At 37.8% G+C, this 21,051-nt stretch overlaps 1 long non-coding RNA gene and 1 other non-coding gene across 2 annotated transcripts; one reads left to right on the top strand and one right to left on the bottom strand.

The window, feature by feature from the left end:
* Positions 1–1,766: 1,766 nt before the first annotated feature.
* LOC127873690 (uncharacterized) lies at positions 1,767–19,109 on the bottom strand. The gene is made up of 4 exons (XR_008046332.1): positions 18,830–19,109; positions 4,708–4,926; positions 2,824–2,983; positions 1,767–1,852 (listed from the first exon to the last, which is right to left on the bottom strand). It is a non-coding gene; the product is annotated as an uncharacterized LOC127873690 (long non-coding RNA).
* LOC127875505 (5.8S ribosomal RNA) lies at positions 13,138–13,291 on the top strand. Its single transcript, XR_008047461.1, has one exon. It is a non-coding gene; the product is annotated as a 5.8S ribosomal RNA (ribosomal RNA).
* Positions 19,110–21,051: the final 1,942 nt, after the last annotated feature.

The following is a 21,051-nucleotide window of genomic DNA, read 5'->3' on the forward strand; positions in this document are numbered from 1 at the left end:
GCACGTCATTTCATTTTGTTCCTACGTCAAAAATTCTGGTTGCTATGGCAACAAATAGACTAGAAATACTGCTGAAAATAGTGGTTTTCTGGATCCTGCGATAACTTTAAAAGTTCTTAATATTTTTTTCATGAAACTTGCAACATTGATTGATGGCAATATGGACATTAAGCACGTTATTTCATTTTGTTCCTTCGTCAAAAATTGTGTTTGCTATTGCAACCAAAAAAAAATTCTGAAAATGGTGGAATTTCTGACAATGGTGGAGCCGGTAGGGGACAATATTGCTTGACAATAGCCTTGTTTATATACATTTTCATATTTTGCATAGGCGATTTGATAACCATCTGATTTGTAAATGTGTATTGACACTTTTCTTTCATTTATATTTTTGTTAATAAAATGTTATCAATGCTAGTGCATTTAAAAAAATTGACACATTGGTAACGGATTATATATATATTTGTTTTTTATATATTTTATATAATATATACAATATAATAAATATAAATGTATTGCAATATTGCCTGCACTAACATTAAAAACATGGCCCAATATTTGGCATCCCAATGTCCCCATCAAAAGTGACTTTAGACAGTCCTATCCGCCGAAAAGTTTGTAAGCGCTCGGCACACATACATGTATTTTTGACAAAATTTGTGATTTCCTTCGTAAAATCAACTTGATCGCGTGATCGATTACACACTGTTTATTTTATGCAGCAGTTACCCATTGAAATATATTTTTATTTCAAATTAAAAAAAACTTTAAAGACAGTCAAACCGAGCTTCGTATCGTGCTTCCGTCACATTGTCTCTGGCGAAAGCGAGTAGTTCACTTCCTTCTACAACCAAACCATGTTCAATAACGGCTACCAAAGGCCATTCACCATTAAGTGGCATAACAACAATCCTTCCTATAAGTTCGCTGCCATCCTCTGCAGTTGTGTATTTGGGATCTGTCTTTTCAGACTTATATATTTGCGAAAAAACTGGAATCCTTCTATGCTTATTTGCTTTTTTGAAATTGTCCATATCTTCTATTCTTGTAACAGCCGATAGCCTCTAGGTTCCTTTAACAAGAATTTCACCTTTTGTGATCATCTTATCAAACACTTCGTTGCAATAAGTGATGCCATTCAGATTGAATCTAAGACCGACAGAATCGATAGCTTTTTTGAATATACGCGCAACTGCAAATCCATACGAGAAGCGTGCAATTCGCTCAGAAATTTGTAATAGATTTTTGCAAAAGAGCACCGCTCCTTTCAGAACGGCAAGCCACGGGTCTGGCGGCACTATTACCCGCAGGCCTGTGATTGTGTTTTGAATCATATTCTGGATGTATTTAGAATTCGATAACTAACCAACAAGAATAGCGGTATTAATTATACCAACGTTGTCGTCATTACGAAGCTTTTGAATGAATTTAATTATGCCATATATTGCTGGCTCAAATAATTGTTACATTAATTCTAAATAAATGACTAATTTGTCCCCTTTGAAGTCAATTTTGCCGTTAAACCGTTTGAATGCATCTTCTTTTGTTTTGTCTGCGTCTGCATTTGCTGTCTTTTTAATAGCCTTTTTTAATCCTCGCATCTGTATTCGTTCCCATGTGTGAGATTGTTTAAAGTTTCTCTTCTTTTGTTCGAAAGAGGCTCGAATGTCATTTATGGAAGCTTTGTCTTTTCGCAATGTAAAGATGACGTTTGATCCATAAACATCTTCAAGAAACTGCCAGAAAGCCCGATCAACCTCTAATCCGCCATAAGCATCTCCCTCCGATCTTGAAATCTCCCTCAAATCGTTGTCTTCAATAACTTCGTGCACAGCGATATCAGCTGTTCCCCCTTCGTGGTCACGTGTAAAAATATAAATATTTCATTGCATGGTTTTTTATCACATAACGGTGCTTCATAACGACTTTTTGACAGTTTTCCATTTAATATGCACGGTGTGTAAAATATATTTCGCTTTGATTAATGCAACAGATATTGGGCACAGATGCTAGAATTTATGTGTGACATGATGTATATATCGCTCTCTTTGAATGTAACATAGCGATTATGGGAATTAATTAAGCTGTTAAATAATGTATTACAATTATTAAGAAAAATATATTTTTGAATATGAAAAATTGCAAATCATTTTTATAATAATCAATTACTACAATAAAAACGCTTTGTAAATTGTTATATGCGATTTTTAACAGACATATTTTCTTTAACATAATTGTGTATAGGGTGCCCTCTATTTCACTTCTAATCGTAATAATGTTAAGAGCCATCCGCTAATATCACATGAAATAACGTGTAGTTTACTAAAACTATTTTACTAAAAGTGTGCATTACCTTAATTGTATTAGTATATTGTTCAAAGCAGCAGTTAGACTTAGACTAGTTTTCTAACAACATTGAACATACATATGACCACAAGTGAAACAGTTCCCTGAACCTCACATCGCTCTGTATTTATATGACAAGTTTTAAAATGAAGTGTCATTTTATTTCATTAAAACTCTGTTGACCTTTAACCATTTAAGAACAGCACTTTATGCAATCTCGTTTTATGTGAATGCAAAATAAATAGTCATTTCTTCTTAATCTGTTGTGTTATTTTCATCTTTTAGGATGAGCGGACAGAAGAACGGGCAGACCGACACCGGCTGTGAGAACATTCGCAACGTGTATTCAATGTGTATTGATACTTTATAAGCCGCTTTTTGATAAATAGAAGATTATAGTGAAAGTATATATTTTCTTTGATCGCGAATAAATATAAAACATATGGTATGTAATTGTCATACTTTAATTAAACAAACCTCCCAAATCGGCTTCAATGTATTTATGTCACACGGGCAGCTTCTCCAATTGAACGCTGTTATCAACCTTTACAACTCTTCACATCTCCTGTTCTCGGCAGAAACAAGATGCTGCTTCCGGTTCTAATACCAATTTTAGATTTCCATCTTCGATACCAGCCTGCAACGGAACATAGACGTTATCGTTTAGATACCTATAAATGTCAATTTTAAGTACAGTGTCCTCCACTTTGATTATATAAATGTAAATTCTTGTATCTTGTTTGAAATAACATTAATGTAATTGTGTTCATCCGAATAAGTTATGTCTTATGAAAAATCCTCGTTTTATAATTCTGTAAAATGTAAACTGTGACAAGATTTTCAATTATTATAAAACGAATACTTTATGAAAGTATTAGTTTTGATTTCCGATTAAATTAATATGTGTAGATTAACGTTGAGTATCGGACGATAAGAAACGACGAATGAATTGTAAGACGAGGGCGTAAGTCCGATCAGCTAAATAGCCAAAAAAACAAACCAATTAGAACGGCACACAGTGGATTGAAAACATATTTCGTTTTCTAACATAATTTGATACAATGTTATAGAAATAAGAATACCTTCGAACATTGCGTAGCTCATATTTGGGACATAATTCGTCTTCAGAAAAATCATCAGCATAGCATTTGGATATGACATTCTTATTAACAAAATCGGTAACTTTTTACTTTCCCTGCTTTAAGGATATGCGGTATATTAATTAATTAATCATTATAAATATTTAAATGAAAACAAGCCCTTTAAACCAACAAACACATGTTACAGGGTGTAAACATGAGTGACTATTAGGGTTGGTCGTTTGGTAAATTGCTCGTATTCTTGTTCTCAAAGATGTTGTCCTTCAAACAAAATCTTTTTGTTTTCGATTAACATAAAAGAGCTTACGGTTTCATGTCTAAGGGTGATCTAATGAGACAAAACGTTTGTATTTGGGATCTTTCCAAAATCAATGAACAAGTGCACGAAACGAAACGGGATACGAACAACCATCGGCAGCGCTAACAATAAAGAAAAACAAAGGTTTGAGTTTTTAATTTACATGTTTATAACATTATGTTTTATTAAAAACGATAATATATATTTAATAATATCATGCTTCAATTAATAGGAATGCATATAATGTATGCACAAACAGTTGTTTACATGTTTGCGATAAAGTGTACATTTTAAGTTTGCAGTTGTACTGTATTTTAAATTTCAATTTTAAATTTGTATCTTTTCGAATCAATTTGTTGATACATATTGCCATAACGGTGAAGCCAATTAACTGCATTTCATAAATGTTCATGATGTTTTCTTGTGATTGTGTTTTCTAGATTATGTTCCATTGAATTGGACATGAGAGTTCAAACAGCCGCTGGACAACGTTCACAAGACGCAGATATATATGACAAAGATAGTATAACATCCCACCACTATGCATCGGTATTGTTTCCTGATGAAAAAAAAACATTTTAATATGTTGTTCTGAAGTAATAAGTCGAAAAGTCGAAAAGCTCTTAAAAGTATTAGTTTGGAAGCCCAGGTGGGACCAATGTAGGACCCATAATGGCCCCATATAGTTCCCAGCTCCATTAATTACATTGATTGCACAAAAATGTCACATACGAACCCATATGAGGCCTATATAGGACCAATTTACACTCTGTATGGGTCCCAAAAGGATTCCAGTTGAAAAGCCCGTATATGACGCCTATGGGTTGCCATCTTGGGCTTCTTATGTAAACCTATATGGACCCTAATTATGTCCAAAATGTCTTGCTTGCTGGGTAGTTCATTCCGTTGAATACATAATCTGTGTCATTTAAAACTTTAGCTTTAATTTGTATAATGACTTACTTTGCTAGCAGCTTCTCTCATGAACTGCTTTGCACCATCTGACCAAATGGCAGGCACAGTGAGGGTCCATAGAACGTCATCAGAAGTAGTTCCAACCTGCTGAGTTTTCAGAAGTTCGTAGACGCGTTCTGTAAAATGTTTGATCACTACGACAAATACGTGCAACGCCTGAACTTCTTTTCCAGTATTGTCCTTTAGCATAACGTCTCGCGTCAGTTTCTAAAACAATATTTTAATGTCTTAACGATAAAAATTGTCTCAAACCTATGTCTCTATCGGCTTCTTAGAGACATTAGTATTGTGGCGATAGTGACACAGCGAAAGCAGTGCTTACTGGTTAACAAAATAGATTCAAACCTTACTCTTCTGACCGCTGTCAATTTGCAAGAACAATGTTGCATCGAATAAATAATGTTTAATCGATGATAGAGGTACAACAAAAAGGAACCTTATAAGGTTTTTATCCAGGGGTGGTTTATTGTATATTAAAAAAACTTAAAAACAAATGAATATATGCAAACCGTAATGTTCAAATTATTTGATGTCGTTATCAAGTCGTAGCGAACTATATTTGTCATAAATGGTGTTCGCATTAGCTTAACAACTCTCTTTTATAATTTATATTGCGTTTGAGGCAAAGAATAGTTTAAAAAGTTACCTTGCAATAAACATCACTTAACTTACAAAGCACTAGCACATGCACACTTTAACAATAACTCGTTGAATACATATACCAATACTATTGTTTTTAGCAAGCATGGTGAGAATATACATTCTCCGGTCATAACTAGTTTAATTGTTTGATTGATCGATGCACGTTGCGAAAAATCTTGCCACATCTCATATCTTGGGGGGCCTTGAGCCACGTTTGGATATAACTTATAAGGAACACGTGTTGGAGGATTACACCCACAATCGCACACTTCCTTCAGTATGTACCAACCCTGGCAGGTGAACAGAATACGCTGCATGCACAAGTACAATCCTTCAAGGTCTGACAGGATTCTAGCTGTTTACTTTTATATTTATGCTAACAATTAACGTGTGCACGTAATAAACGTGTATCTATGGTTTGCAGTTAAACATGCAAAATATAATTAAAATAAAACAAGCACTTACACGCATGACAAATATCATCGATATTATAATCGACCTTCCTCACGTTGTGTGTAATATGAAAGAATATGAAAAAAGTGTGCTCAAATCCCATGTGTAATATGAAAGAATATGAAAAAAGTGTGCTCAAATCCCATCGTACCTCTGCATTTTACTCGTTTTCGATATCGGCAAATACATGCATGCACAATATTAGCTCGCATACGCTTGCATATAATATACATACAATCAACACTCGATGAGCATGGTTTGTTGCGTTCTAACGTCATAGCATATCAAAATTATGCGCGAATTGGTGAATGGAAATTTACCACGGGAAAGTCACGAGGATTTGAAACTTACACCAAATATTGTTAACTGGATTTCCGCAAAAAAAGTTTTTTCTTGCATACCAGACTTACAACATTTCTATGACATATTATATTTAATGGTTCGAATTCTTGTCAGCCTTTAGTTACAATAAGTATAAATTAAATAAATAGCATATACCATGTGTATAGTTCTATGAGATGTTTCAAACGGCATTTGTAACACAAGATAATTTAGATGGTGTTCTTTGAGACCATTGAATGGATACGTCAACGACTCTTTTTTTCATACAATTGAGTGAAAGGTTTCTCATCCGAGTCAATAATTGCACGTTTCAGGAAGTGCAACCGTATAATAAAGAAGACAAGTGAGTATACACGACTTCTTCTCGACCTCCTATCGATAACACACGACCCCCACACGACTCATTTACGACGTCCACTCAACCATCTTTCCGATTTCCGCTCGATCATTTCGACCTATACGTGAGCCCTATACGATCTCAGCTCGACCAAGTAGACCATGTACTGTTTTAATTCTCATTGTTCTTAAACCCTGCTGAAGACTTGTCAAACAGGAACGAATTCTCTCGCAGCCACGCAACAAGGTCATTTTCTTCGTCTTAAGTGAGTGTACGTTGTAATGTTTTCCGGGGTTTGAATTCAGTCTGTCAAAATAAAAAGAACACGTATGAATATCAATGAAAATTACAATCAATGATTTTTTGTTTAAAAGGCCTTTTGAGCCTTAACTGTCGAACAAATACAGCCGTATACTGACTGTATGACTACAATTGTACATGACAAACCGTTTAACAGTATAAATAAATGTATGGCAATAACTTTCGAATTACTTAGCAAAGAAAATGAGTGTTATGTCAGGTTTATTGTATAGAATCGTAGAGAAAGCGAAGCAAAACAAAAAAAAATTGTACCTCATTTGGAGGTGTATGTGGATCATTCCTTTCTTCCTGTGGGAATACAGTTACTTCAGTCTCGGCGACTGTTTATTTACCACTAGTTTTACTAGTTTTAGCAGTATCAGTCGCCTTTTTGCCCTTTCTTTGCATCTTTGGATGTTTACTCGTCCCATTCTAAGAAGATTATGAGAGAAAAGCACGACGTTTTGCACGTGAGTTTTGTTTTAGTGACATGAGTTCGTGTATGGTCGAATAGCAATCGGGAAGTGATCGTGTACGGTCGAGTAGCCGTCGGGTAGCAGTCTAGTACATCTGGGCCTGGTTTAATGAGAGCGACCATGGTCGAGTGAGTATGGTTGTACCAGCGAATAATCGTCGTGCGACGATAACCGGGTTAAATGGAAAGCGACGATCGTCAGTCGACCGCGCGTTGTTCGGCGTACTGTCGAGCGACCACAGTCCACCACGGACACCACGACTGCTCGTCGCTTGACGCTTTGTCGGCAATCAAAACCCGTGCAAAATGACTGACCACACCGTCGTGCGACAACAGTCACGGCAACTTGCTCCTTGAACGCGACGAGTGGTCAGTTGGCGGCCGACGAGCGTCGGTCGATCACACAGTCGCGCGACTACAGTCGGGTGTTGTAGTTTTTCATTAAGCCGGCCCCTGTACATCAAATCGAATAGAGGTCGAGTGGTTCGTGTTGCGATCTAAAATAACTCGGTTAGAGGTCGAGCGGATCGGGTACAGATCGTGTAAAAGATGTCAATGCGATCGCCACACGATTGCTTCACGATCAACTCGATCTTCTACTCGACTAATACACGACCACTTCCCGACCGCTTCTCGATCCATTTCCTACTCGACCGCTACTCGATATTTTTTAGCATGTCAAAAAATATCGGGATAGAAGCCCGACCAATGCCGACCTACCCGACCGCCCCCGACCACTCATGCCGACCGAACCAGACCAGTACCCGACCGCTTGGGCGGGCTTGATCGAGTTGATCTGATCGGCAGTGGGAACCCAGCTTAAGCCATATATCTCAATTTGCATATTACGTGCTGATATGCTAACATTTAATCGCACGTATAAGCTGATGACAATTATATCGAATGGGCAAAGATTTATAAATATTCGGCACGCCAAATACTAGTTAATTTTAACAGACGATTAAACAACGTTAGACAACGTTATAATATCGTTTATGAAAAGTTATCGTCTTGGTATTGCTATGTCTAAGTATAATACATAAATCCAATTCATTTCATTGAAAAAGTAAAGAGTAAAACTTTGCATAACAAAATTTGGTCCATTTCAGTCGTTGGTTGATTTAAAATATTTCAATGCGGTATTAGTGAATTTAATGGAAACGATTATTCACTAATAACTCATCATAAAAATTACAAATATATTTATACTTTGTTTCCATAAGAGAATACTTATCCGAATAACAATGCATAACTTATACTGAAAAACAGTTTAAATGCATTTTTCAAAACTATCACATGAAATATAATTTGAAATGAAATATAACCGTACTTCAATTTCACTCGATTTTCCACGAGCCTTACGCAGGGAGAGTAAACACTTCACTTTATTGCATTATAATTATTAGGCTAGGTACTCCTAGGGTGCAAGGGAAATGTGACACTTTCTGGAAACATTTATGTCTTTCTATACTTTCGGAAGTTAAAGGCGTGTGTTAACTAATCACCCTTCGCCCAGTGATGTGACTGATTGTGAGCATACATGTACCGCAGCCATGCCACAATCACAGACCACCTGATAATGCTAGATTAAAAAGTTATTTTATTGTCTTACTTCTGTATTGTATTTAAAACTGTATAAACCTAAGAGATATTTACAAATTTAAACCAATATTTACATACAACATAAAACGGCTTTGTAAAAAATAAAACATAATTATTTTTATTTTTTGGAAATCCTTCAAAGTCTGGAAACATTTAACTCGTGAATGCAGTGATCATCTTTAGACGGAAGGGTACACTACACTTGAAGATTGATAGTACAATCGTCTGAATATACCAGTAGCAGGTGTTAGCATACAGACACATCTGTAAATATTATGTGTTATTGAGTGTTCTGTCGATTGATATCACAAACAGTTGTGAATCATTTGCGTTTTTGTATTCTTCCTCGTCTACATTAACTAACGTACAGTTTATGTCCATGTCGATTCCAGTTATATATATAGTTATATCCCTTTGCAACGCAAAATTGAAGTCATCAATGTCATTTTTCGCACGTGTATTGCATTTGCACTGTTCCGTGCGGACAGAAAATCGTTCTACACTAAGTCTTTCTATACACGAAGTCAAATATCGCATTATCCTCGCAGTTCGTGATATAAATGAAAAAATAATATATTCGTTGTTATTTATATCAACCAATCTACGGTAGCGATATATTTCTGGAAGTAGCGGTTACTGACCAGATGCAGATTCAACTGACTGCACGTTTTAACAGTAAATGTGTTCCGTCTTTACGCCATTACATTCTGTACAATACCCATTCCGATATGTCTGGGTGGTAATTGAATCATTATAGACAACATTATAGGGTGCATTCGCACACATGTCGACCAGAAACCCATTTTATAACTCTGGACATCTTGATGGTGGTGGAGGCATAAGGTACAGAAGGTATTTAACCAGGTCATCAGGTCGTAAAAATGACAAAAATAGAGTTCATTACCAGGTATAGCTCGGACATACACGGGTTCTTTGCATTCATATGTTTCTGGCCAATATAAAAAGTCGTATTCCTCGCTACAAAACGCGCAGTAAATATTTTTATAAATCACTTGAAATTCTGTTCGGTCACGGACAGGAATTTTAAAAGTTAATATTTTCTGCAACATGGGCGTCGTGTTCACATAGTTTACTTATTTCCTGGTCAGCCCAAATCTCCGGACATTTTGCAACATATAAAACTCCATATGGGTATTTGTTTTTTATCCCGGCATTCCATTTACAAAAAAGTTCTGGTCGCGGAACAGGAGCAACGCTTTCAGCTGGAATGTTATAGATACTGTTTTTGCAACAATCGGATATCGCATGACACACAACGTCACAGTGTCAAATGTTGAACGGGAAAATAAGTTACAATGCACATTCTTGTTTTGATGAAGATCTTTTAGTCTTACCGGAAAGTTTTTTTAAGGACTTAGTCGAAAAGCTGTGACCTTATGGGGATAACACACAGGACAAGGACGATCACGTGCATCTGCACGTACTTAACTGACATAGCCGTTATCTGGGACCGGTTTAACGAAAAACTGAAAAAACCGAGTATAGTCGCGCGAATGTGAGGTCGACCGACGCTCGTCGGTCGCAAACTGACCACTCGTCGCGTTCAAGGAGCAAGTTGCCGCGACTGTGGTCGAACGACGGTGTGGTCAGGCGACTGCGATCGTGGTAGTCGCGATTTTTAGGAGTAAAAATGGGCCTCTTGTCTCGCTCAGCCGAAATGCGACCTTCGCGCCCGCTGCTCGGCCACGAACACCTTATCCTAACCGACATCGGATCAGACAAGATTACCCGCTGAACTTAAGCATCTCAGTAAGCGGAGGAAAAGAAACTAACGGGGATTCAGTAATGGCGGGACCCGATCGGGCGCATTCGAGCCGCCTCGTAGTCGGGTTGCTTAGGAATGCAGCCCTAAGCGGGTGGTATACTCCATCTAAGGCTAAATACTGGCACGAGTCCGATAGCGGACAAGTACCGTGAGGGAAAGTTGAAAAGAACTTTGAAGAGAGAGTTCAAGAGAACGTGAAACCGCATAGAGTCAAACTGGTGGATCCGCAGAGTCCGCGCGGGGAATTCAGCCCGGCAGGCGGGGCCGCGTGCTGGCCGAGATTCGTCTCGGACCTGCTAGCGCGCCGGAACTCGCAGGGTGCACTTTTCCCGGCTAGCGGAAGGCCACGACCGGTTCGGTGGCGGTCAGGAGCCCGCAGGGGAGGTAGCTGTGCGTGCCTTGCTCCGCGTGCAGAACGTACAGCCCTCCGAGGTGGACTCGCCGCCGGACCGAGGATGCCGCCGGGGCCACACGCCGCGGGCCTTCTGGGTGCGGTCAACTTTGGCCACGCTGCTCGCAGCGGCTCGAGACCGCGTGCCTTGTACGGGCTCGCGAACGTGGGCCGCCTAGGATCAGTGGCGAAACGGTCGGCAACCCACTAGGAGCGCGGGGTAATGATTGATAGGGACTGGCGGGGGCAGCCGTATTGCGGCGCTAGAGGTGAAATTCTTGGACGGTCGCAAGACAAACGACAGCGAAAGCATTTGCCAAGCATGTTTTCATTAATCAAGAACGAAAGTCAGAGGTTCGAAGACGATCAGATACCGTCTACTATCTTACCATAAACGATGCCATCTGTCGATCCGCGGTGGTTGATCAAATGACCCCGCGGGCAGACCCCCGGAAACCGAAGTTTCTGGGATCCGGGGGTAGTATAGTTGCAAAGCTGAAACTTAAAGGAATTGACGGAAGGGCGCTACCAGGAGTGGAGCCTGTTGCTTAATTTGACTCAACACAGGGAACCTCACCTGGCCCGGACACTGCGAGGATTGACAGATTGAGAGCTCTTTCTTGATTCGGTGGGTGGTGGTGCATGGCCGTTCTTAGTTTATGGAGCAATCTGTCTGGTTAATTCCGATAATGAAAGAGACTCTGGCCTTCTAAATAGCTCGGGCGTCCTCTGCTGCGCCCTCGAGCTTCTTAGAGGGACAAGTGGCGTTTAGCCACGCGAGAATGAGCAATAACAGTTCTGTGATGCCCTTAGACAGATAACGTGATTATCACGAGATGGCGACGCCCATGCCGAGGCAGGTAATTCACGCCGTTTTATACCCTTCATTACTTGTATAAAGTGTTAAATTCCCCTCACTTTCAACGCATATTAGCAAGAAAGTTACTGGCGTTTATTTCATAGTTATTTTCGCTCTATATCTCGACTTTACTCGCTGCGAAGTTTCTTAGCGGGATGACCTAATTAGGGCTCCACTAAGAAAATTTGCGGGGAGTAAAGTCGAGATATAAAGCGAATTTAAATACGAAATAAACTCTAATCACGTTTTTACTGATATGGCTGGAAAGTGGGCGTCATTTAAAAATAAAAGAAAGTAACAAAGGGTATAGAACGGCGATAAATAACTGTCTCGGCATGGACGTCGCCATCTTTACTATCACGTGATTACCCTCTCTGTTAAATGTTCGGGGCCGCACATGCGCTACACTGAATGGATCAGCGTGCGTCTTGCCTAGCCCGAAAGGGCCGGGAAATCCGCTGAATCCCATTCGTGCTAGGGATTGGGGCTTGCAATTGTTCTCCATGAACGAGGAATTCCCAGTAAGCGCGAGTGATCAGCTCGCGCTGATTACGCCCCTGCCCTTTGTACACACCGCCCGTCGCTACTACCGATCGCTCCAGCCAATGAGCTCTTCGGATTGGACCCTTGGGCCGGCTTCGCGGTCGGCTCTCGGTGCGCCGAGAAGATGCGCAAGTTGACCGGGATAAAGGTCGTAAAATTCGTAACAAGGTATCCGTAGGTGAACCTTCGGATGGATCATTGCCGAGCCTATCGCAGATAGCCGAAGCGCTTCGCGAATCTAAAAACCACTGGCCAGTCGCGCGCGGTCCCAGTCGTCAGGGAATTGCGCTGCGGCGAAGCCGACAAAGTCGAGCGTGCGGCCGAGGTACTGGCTACCGCCCGCACTAGCCCACGTTGATGGCGGCGGCGTGTCCGACAAGCTGGAAACGCCGGGGAGAAATGCGAACGGACGCGGAATCCGCCTAAGCGTCCGGACTGTGGGTACCTGGGGGCTCGCAACACCGAGGCCAGCGGGATCGCTCGCTCGGTTGTCCCGCGAGGTTCAAAGAGCGGCGAGGCAGAGTAGCTGCCGCCCCGATCTTTGTTCACGAAACACTCGGTTTCGACTAGTACCAGCACTAGTCACCCTAGAACGCAAGTCTTCGCTCGCCCTGCACGGCGTCGAAGCGCGGGCCTCCGGCTTCCCCACGGCCGCCGCGAGTCGACCCGTCAATGTGCAGACAAAAACAACTCTATGCGGTGGATCACTAGGCTCGTGCGTCGATGAAGAGCGTAGCCAGCTGCGTGAATTAATGTGAACCGCAGGACACATTGAACATCGACACCTGAAACGCAAATTGCGGCCCCGGCTAGATTCCGGGGCCTCATCTGTCCGAGGGTCGGCTAAACGTACTCATCCGCGTGCATTTTGCACGGCTTTTGAGTGCCGACAAAGAGTCAAGCGACGACCAGTCGTGGTGTGAGGGGTGGACTGCGGTCGCTCGACAGTATGTCGAACAACGCGCGGTCGACTGACGATCGTCGCTCTCCATTAAACATGGTTATCGTCGCACGACGATTATTCGCTGGTACAACCATAGTCGCCCGACCATGGTCGCTCTCATTAAACCGGAACAACAAGCATTTAAAATCTTGTTTTAAGGTTCATTAATCAAAATTGTGACCTTTATTTGTACAATCAGGATATCCGGATATAAGCCGAATTTCTTCTTATATATATATATATATATAATATATGATTGCCCACGTCCGATATAATTTATCTGATGAATAAACGTCATGTTTAAACATTCGTGATGTCACAATGTATCACATAAAAATGTAAGAATGACCGTTTGTGCAACTTTATATCAGCTTTGAATCTTAACAATATAAATGTAATTATATATATAATTACGAAAACCATTGCGAAACTTGTCAAGTAAAACGTACATACATTGTTCACGTTATAACAACGTCTACTTTATTCTGCAAAAACTTGAACCAAAAACGGACGTCATGTCAAAGATATTTCATCAAAAGCATACCGCAAATATTTCCTAAATTTGATAAGATGAAGTGAACATTTTCAATTATGCATATAATGCATATCATATCGTCCCTTATTAGCCTGTGCATACTGCACAGGCTAATCTGGGACGACACTTTACGCATATGCATTTAATCCCTTTTTTCACAGAGCGAGGCTCATTTATAACTAGATAAGGACTGGGCCACAGTCACATCATTATGCTAACGTCAGATTCGTCAGCAACATCGTTACAGAAAAGCAAAAAGAATTCAATCGAGCATTTATTTTGCCGAAGTCACACAAATATCGTGGGTTCTCTAAGTAAAAGCTTTGAGAATGATTCATCTTTCATTTTTATATATTTAAATATTATGATTGTATGTTTATGTAATAAGTTATGTAATAAGTTTATATTAAGTTTACATCAGTAAAATGCTTATGATTTATATAGAATCATAACCTTTTATGCACTTCCATTTAATATGTCGAGATTACACAAGCAATTGCTAAAATTAATATAATATGCATAAAAACAGAACGCATTCTCACCCAAACTCTGTCCAACTTTATATGCTTTATAAAAAAATGAAACTCTACAAAAAAAGGGCAGTATATAGATAACACTTTATTCAACATAGACAAACAATTAAGCCGCGTTTTCGAAAACTGGGCTTCTTGCATGTGCATAAAGTGCCATCCCAGATAAGCCTGTTAAGCCTAATGAATATATCGCACATCTTTGCGTTTTATGTTTGCTGGAAGTTCAAACGCTTACATTGATTCTATCGAATAATTGTTTTCAAATCTTTCATAAATGCTCAATCCTTAATAATGAGTACAGCGCACATCTGCGTGGCAGATGTTTGCCGGAAATGTTTTTATTTAATTATCCGAGTTCTGTGAAAACAGGGCTTAATGCATGTGAGTAAGTTCCAGTTTAATCAGAGTGCACAGGAAGGAAGTCTCTTCTAAACGAAATTTGTGAAAATTGTGTTCATGCGGAAAGTGTCGTCCCTGAGTAGCCTGTGCGGACTGTACAGGCTAAGCTTGTACGACACTTTATGCAAAAACAGTTAGCCCAACTTTCCAAGAATCAGTTTCAACAATAAGATTTTTTATTCACAAAACAAACATACCATACTTAAGTATTTATTTCATTGAACTAAAAAAAGAGCATATGTATTAAAATACATCAATGAAGTTATGGAGACTGCAATTTCAAAACTTCAGCAGTATACTTAATACAAAGTAATGCGATATGTATTTACATAAGGTTTCTAAAAAATACTTTCAGCGCAAACACGACGATTTCATTTTGGATTGATACCACTCGTCTGAATAATATTATATACGGACTTATTTGAGCTACTATTAAATGAAACATTACTAGTTGTCAATCAGTAATAAATTAAGTATACAACAGATATAATAGTACATATAATAATATTTTGCTCTGATTATCACACTTTTGTTACTCTTAACCCATTTATGCCTAGTGGACTCTCCCATTCTTCTAAATTGGATCAATTTATTTCTAAAATTAGGTATATCTAGTATATTTATTTCTATATTTAGAATATTTCTTACAGAAATTCTTTTGAGCATACAGCGCAGACCCTGATGAGACGCCGCATCATGCGGCGTCTCATCTGGGTGTACGCTGTTTGCCAAGGCCTTTTTTCTAGACGCTAGGCATAAATGGGTTAATCAAAGGGCAATAACTTCATAACAATTGATTGGAATGGATCGGATCATAGTTCTTGAAATCTAGCGCGCAATAGAACAATCAACGAAGAATTACAATTGATAAAGCAAATACTTCTAAAACATAATTGGAACGACCTGTTTATTTCCACCCAGTAATAAGTTTCATCAAAATCGGATTATACAGGTCTGAGATGTCGCTCGGAAATGAAAAGTTACACATTTATAATGAAATGGCAATATATCCTTCAAACAAAATAAAAATAGCGAAACGACTTGACAATCATCTTTAAGGATATTGCATATCAAGTTTCATACAATTCGGATCATTATTGCCTACGATCTCGCGTGGAAACAAAAGATGTGAAGTAAACACTAAAGGATGGACTGCAAGACGGACGGACATTATGTAGGAAGGATAAGATTATCGGGCGAATTCGTGTCACATTTTCTATAAATTGTGGACTTCCAAGCAAAATGACCTTCAATAAGTTTCAACATTCCTGAAAGTTTGCACCCTGATATTACATTGCCGGTGCGAAAAAACAGCTAAACGTACTTACCAACATTACACGCGATCTTCCAGGTACACAAATATTAGAAAGATACTGAGTCAATACAATGAACTTAACATCATGTCATATGAATACACTTCGCTCTACATTTAGTTTAAACGTGCACAACTTATGTGCCTACAAATACAATTTTTAAACGATCTCGAAACATCAAAACCACAAAAACAATACCCTCTATTCGCTGCCGATACATAATGAAACACACGTAACACGGTCGGACTACAAGTTTAGAACAAATACTGCAGTTACGAGATAAAACAAAGATTTGTTATTGTATAGCATTTCGTCCTGGCTAATTGTTAACATGCGATGTGGTTACTATCGTTGACCCTGCCTGAATCATCATGTCTTACCAGATTGGACGTGACCGCCGGGAGATCTTAAGAACGCTCACAGAGTGGGGACAACGTATCCACTACGCCACGGCGACTTCATCCTTTAACTTATGGTTGTCAAGTTCAAGACTCGCTGTTGACATTTTAATAACATAATGATGATATTCGAAAAGTATGTGTTTAAGGATTACACGCTTTTAATGGCATAAATTTGTATACAGATCCGCGTTGAAATCAACATTCTGCATGATATGAATACCGTTTGTCTATCACATTAACAGCATACTGGAATTAAAATAAAAAACTAAATATAATTCTATTTTTAAGACTTCAATTAATTTCATAAAAGCACTCAAGAAGTACTGTGAAAATAAGAGAAAAATACCATTTTTTTTACCCATGACAATTGGTATGCGATTTATATGATCCACTACACACACACAGGTTGAAGTAACGTACCCTGGATAGTATACATATATTTATTTTTTTATTTATTTTTTTTTAAATTTTTTTAGAAGCCCAATATATTAAAATAAATATATAAAATCATGTTTAACGAGAAAAAAATTGACAAAGAGCCATGAAAAAAAATCCCCACCCTCTGATGTTTAAATCATAACAAGGTCATTAACTAGACTTTATTATAGACCTGTCTTCGCGGGCCGCAAAAATGTCAAACATAGCTTTAATCCAAAGCATCCCTTGATCCTACTATGGGCAATTGGAGACCTTTCAAAAAAAGTTAACTTCAAAAAAATCTGTCCAGCCGTTAACTCACAGTCGGTCGAAAACCGAGCAATATTTCGAGTCCGTTTGTCAACCCGAATAAATCTTGTACAGACTTTCAAACAATATTTTTGAGTTTTCTCCCCTTAATCGATAGCTCGCGTCCTATTCATTTAAAACAACGAGGCGTGTCACATAACGACTCTCTCCTGAGTTTCCAACTACTCGCAAATTATTTCATAACGTTTCGCTTCTGAGTTCATAACGAACACTCGTCCATGATTTCATTACGACTCGCCTATTATTTCATAACGACTCGCTCCTGATTTCATAACGACTCGCCCCATAGAAGTTATGACCGGCTTCATATGTATAACGATTTTCTCCATTGCGATAGCAATATATTATGTGGTTTTTAATTCGATGGAATGCGTATTTGTAAACGAAAAATATGTTGTGTTGTGTTATTTCCTTCTATGAACATTAACGGGGTCGTTGAAAACTGTGTTATATGATCTGATTTTAGCCTTTAGTCTGGAGTTTGTTTTTGTATAAGCGGTTTTTTTAATCTAGTATAGCATTATTATCTAGAGCAATGTATGGCCTTTGATTTCACTCGAGTACGCAAACACGCTTTATAATGATAAACGCAAGTTTGTTCAGTAACGCGGTCCAATTTTCCATGTTATGCTCAGTATAAGCGCTCAGTCAAAGCCTTCGAATTATTTCGTTTGCATCATTTTGATAAGTTAGTTGACATCCCGGGGCTGCACAATACGTCAGCCATTAGGTTACACCATGTGCTTGACGGGTCTATATTTTTTTATTTGTTCAAAATTAGTATGATTACTTCAAACTTGCAAATAAAGTGTGAAGAAAAATTAAATAAGTGTCTAACCGTGCACATTTAACAAATATGTTATTTTCTGGTACACGTTTGAAGTACATTTATATATGCTTGATAGAAAGCTTCCTGATCATATAAGCAAGGCGTTGTTATGTCAGTCAATGTTTGGAGGTATATTTTAGACACAAAAACAAGAAAGCAGTTAACCCCCCGACTATTTAAAAAAGAAAAAATCAGCACATGTGCTAATGACGTTATTATTAACAAACGTCAAACACAATATGAATTCCCGCTTAAAACGAAGCGTCGACCCGATTATATCTCTTTTTTTTAAATATGGGCAGGCCTCGCCGTTCCATTATTCTTAGTTCTCACCTGCTTTATAAAACAACGATTGGGCAGTAACCTGCTATTCTACATATAGTTCACTTTTAAATTGTGAATGGTGTATGATACGAAATATGACATAAAACGATATAGATGAAGCAGCGATCCGATTCGTAACACATTTATATTTTGACCTAGATTTTTGCGATAATTATCTGAGGCGATATAGATCTACTAATAGACAATGGCACTGCGAAAAAAATCATATTTGAAGGAACAAATACATATAACAAAGTTTTAATGTATGTATTTTATACAGAAAACGTTGGAAATTCAGACATTTTCAGTAGAGAAAATCGTGTTCTTATTTACTTCTAGAAAAGAATAATACCTACAAACATTAAACGATCCAAACTTGAACCCCGCCTTGAAAAGGGCAATGCAAAGCATTGGGAGTTACACCGGTTTGAGGGCAAGCCAAATGTTCACACTTACTACATAATTTATCATAACCCACACGCGCGTCTCAAACTTCGCAATCAATTGTATTTTTAAATACAAAATTTGATTTTACATATTTCATAGAAGGCCAATGGCCCATGTGGACACATTTTAGTGCATGCAATTGATAATAACATTAATAATAATGTAAACATATTTCGAATAAGTACCTAATTTATGAGTAAGCGAGGTTGTTGAACATTATACATACTACATAGATAAATAATATTTATCAATCATTATCTGCAGCTAATATCACAGTGAGACGATTACAAGAACTAACACAAAACTACTGAAAATACAGTAGACGATGAGTAATACAAATACCATAGTGTATTGTATTTATTTGAAAGTAACAATTATAGAAAATGCAATAAATGAGATTCAAATGAACCGTGTAACATTTTAATACCAGAAGAAATTACGTGTTTATTTCGCAACATAACCATATGGTAGATGAAATGCGAAGTATACATCATAAAATAAAAAACACACATTATTTTTTTAAATTAATTTAAGCACTATATACCTAACATTTTGATAACTTTTTAAATATATGTACATTTCACTTAAATACAAAAACACAAACAGAAGCAATTTATAAATTTTAGCTAGTGAAAGAAGTCGATAACACTAAAAGATAGACGACATGCATTGAATATGTTGAATGGGTACATTTTTATCAAATGGATATACACGTGTTTGTTAGTCTTGCATACATAAACCACTTGATACGATACGGTTTCTCTCCTGCTGATATTGCTGAACTTTCACTGTGTGTATCTTTGTGTGTATCTTTGTTGATAAATGTAGATATAGTCAAGGTTTTTAATGCACCTAGCATGAATACACTTACCTGGGTTTGGCTGACATATATACTGAAAGATTGCATATTTTTAAAGATCAAATGAAATATCACGTATTTAAATTCGATAAAAACGTCTCATAAACACTCAAATTCTATTTGATTAACAATTGAAAACGCTATGTTTAAAAAAACTGTTATGATAAAAATCGGCCAATGCCCATGCACATTAAATGCATTCTGTAGTACTTAGTAAGTTGTATTAACTGTCCACAATCGTGTTGTGGTTTAATGTTTTTATATCAACACTAACATGCTTGCACATGCGATTCGTATAGCATCAGTTTCCTAATATAACCGATGTACTAGATTTACATCCCCAATTTCAGAAATTATCACGACGCGACGATTCCAAAAACGAGGCTCGCGATATGCAATTTTAACTGCACTGTTCTTTAAATAAGCATTTAATGTATTATATTATATAATTTATTTATTGATTTATTTAATTTAATTTGTACAAAAGTATCGCAAATAAAAAAGGCACTTTTGACTTGTGTTCTTTCAGTTAAACTAAGGGTCGACGTGTTTCTGTTAAATTTGTTAATGTTATTAGATCATAATCTAGTATGAACACATGACCAATATTTGACCAGATTGTGTAACTATAGCCGGATCGCAATGTGAAGATGACGCAAGGCAATTACGTTATCAACATGTTATAACACCAATTAGAGCAGTATTCTAGGCGTCACTTGTTCGACCATGATGACGCTGACGTGTTACTCGTTCAAAAACATTAAAGTATAATTTAAGTGACAACAAATATATTTTATTGATTTTGATAAGACAAAAAAATGAATTTCAAGCAACGTTTACACACACAAAGGCGACTCTATACATACAATTGACACTATTATTTTCGAGGAGGGGGGAGTTATGTCGTCACATTTTAAAAGAATGTTTTTCATTTCGATTTCGTTGAAATTTAACAAACAGTTTAACTTCACTAAGCATTATGATCTTCATATCAAATCAAATAAATCATTATACCAGTTGAATTAGGTAAAGAAAGAACGCGCTCGCAGACGGACTTTTATCATACCACTGCATTGATATTTGCCTGATATAGCGTTGCCTGATATATTTTTTATATCATGGTCAACAAGAAGTTCTTATATAAGTCATGTGTGGAGGATGGTCATATTACTCGGAATCAACTGTAAAGTAATCATTTTTAGTAAAATCGAATAAGATTCAACAAATCAAACAATTTGATACCAATATGTAATATATTTTAAACACAAAATG

This window comes from Dreissena polymorpha, chromosome 3 (assembly GCF_020536995.1).
Source record: "Dreissena polymorpha isolate Duluth1 chromosome 3, UMN_Dpol_1.0, whole genome shotgun sequence".
In the NCBI taxonomy this organism is placed as follows: Eukaryota; Metazoa; Mollusca; class Bivalvia; order Myida; family Dreissenidae; genus Dreissena; species Dreissena polymorpha.